Source organism: Agrilus planipennis, unplaced genomic scaffold, assembly GCF_000699045.2.
Source record: "Agrilus planipennis isolate EAB-ADULT unplaced genomic scaffold, Apla_2.0 scaffold1194, whole genome shotgun sequence".
NCBI lineage: Eukaryota > Metazoa > Arthropoda > Insecta > Coleoptera > Buprestidae > Agrilus > Agrilus planipennis.
In genome coordinates this window covers 5832-7923 of record NW_020439846.1, presented here as the reverse complement: position 1 = coordinate 7923, position 2092 = coordinate 5832, and positions in this window count along the sequence as shown.

Genomic DNA, 2092 nt, shown 5'->3' with positions numbered 1-2092 from the left:
TATCCTAAGAATTATTTTCAAAAGAGCGATAACAAAGGCCAAAATAAATTCATAATTTATAAAAACAAACGACAAGCCATTCGATTCAATTGTTTTCTTTTAGAATAATGTAGTTATTGTAGGAATTGGCGTGAATCCTTCAGGAAATTGTCATAGAGTGCCAAATTTTCGGTCAATAATCCACTGGATCGTTTAATATAAAGAAATAACGTAACAATAATTACTTTGTATTTGTACGTTTCGGTGACAGAATATATGTAACAAAATAAATAAATAAAGTTTAAGATTAAAATAAAATAAGTAAATCTCCTCACTAGAAATTTGTTATCTGCAAAAAGCATGTGACTTAATGCGACATCGTTTTAAATATTATTCATAAACCCCTAGTTCGATTTTATGGATAGCTCATGTATCGACGTTCTTGGGTCCTTATCATCAAGTATTCATCAACCGTAAGTAAAATCTGTCACCGATAGAGATAAATACGGTTACGAAATTTCTTTGAGCCTCCATCCGCTATCATTTCTCCTACATTTCAGAAAACTCCCCTTTAAAAGATGTTCTGAAGCAAGTAAGCGTAGGTGCAATGCGGTATCATTACGGCAAAGATTTTGTACATGTACATGAATAGATATACATATTAGGTAGATACCCCTGGAATTCATTGTGAACTGAAAATACCCACTGAATTGACATTTATCTTGTTTAGTGGCGCTTTTGGAAAGTTTGCGTTTCTTATTCTTATTCTGTAATATTTTTCAAGGGATACAAGTGACTTTCCAAACAATTTATTTATTTATTTCGGTAGTATCGAGTTTACCGAAATCAATCAAGAGAAATTCAACCTCAATATCCGTTAAACCTCTCGCAAAACTTTCCAAAAGATATTTCCATATCGTAGATTACAGGCAATACTTAGTTTTAAATCTTACCAAAGCAAAGCTGTATGCTAAAATAAGACTATGTATTCATCATCATCGTAAGGTTGTCAGTCCTAAGACTGGTTGGACACGCACCTCCACTCTTTCTTGTCGTGAGCTAATCTTCGCTAAAACTAGAACATCCCACATCCTAGGTCTACTTTTACCCCTCCTAACTCCTGTTTCTGCCTCTAATTTGTCTCTGACTAGCCCTACATGCCTGAGAAGGTGTCCTACCAACCTATCTCGCCTACTTCTTATTGATTTCCATAGTCATCTGTTCTATTCTTTCTAATATCTCTTCATTTCTAACCTTCTCTTTCTACGGTATCGTTGTCATTCGCCTGTAACACCACATTTCGAACGCTTCTAACCTATGGTTTCGCTCTGCTGCTGTAGCTTAGTGGTAGAATACCAGTACGTAAAACCAGCGGTCTGGGTTCGATTCCCGGCGGGGGAGTGACAACAGCAATAATTTTTCTTTATTAGTTTGAGGTTATCTGTAATGGGTAACATATTAATTCACTATATTAAAATGAATTAACGCTACAAAAACGCAAAGTATCTCCTTAAATTAAGACTTCAAGTAAATTTTGATTAACTCTCTAATTCTAAATTTTGTAATGAGTTTTAGTTTGCCCACGTTTATATAACCGGTTAGTGAATTGTTCTTCCATTTAGTGACGAGGAGATTAAGTAATAATTGCAAATATCACAACGCTGTGCAAGAAAACTGTAATGGGCGGGCAGGTATTATAGTAAGTACGTTCTCTTCCATCATCTTTAATAGGTAAATTATTGAAATGTCTAAATTGAATTTAGAATCCTTTTCGATCTATTAAATCTATTGTAGACATTCTATTAATCGGTCGGCTAAACAAAATTAATTCACATACGTACGTATATATGTACATGAGTTATAATAACGACAAATATTGTGACATGTGTGCATGCTGACGGACATTTGTCCGCAATGGCGCATTAATATATGTATATATACATATATCCATAAATTAATAGATAATTATATCCGCATATAGGAATACCTATGTAGAGTTATGTACCTGCCATTGCTTCGTTTATATGATTTAGCGAACATACGAGACCTGTTCAAAAAGTATCGCAACTTACGAAATTACCACGGGTTACGTATATTCCATTTTCGATTTTTT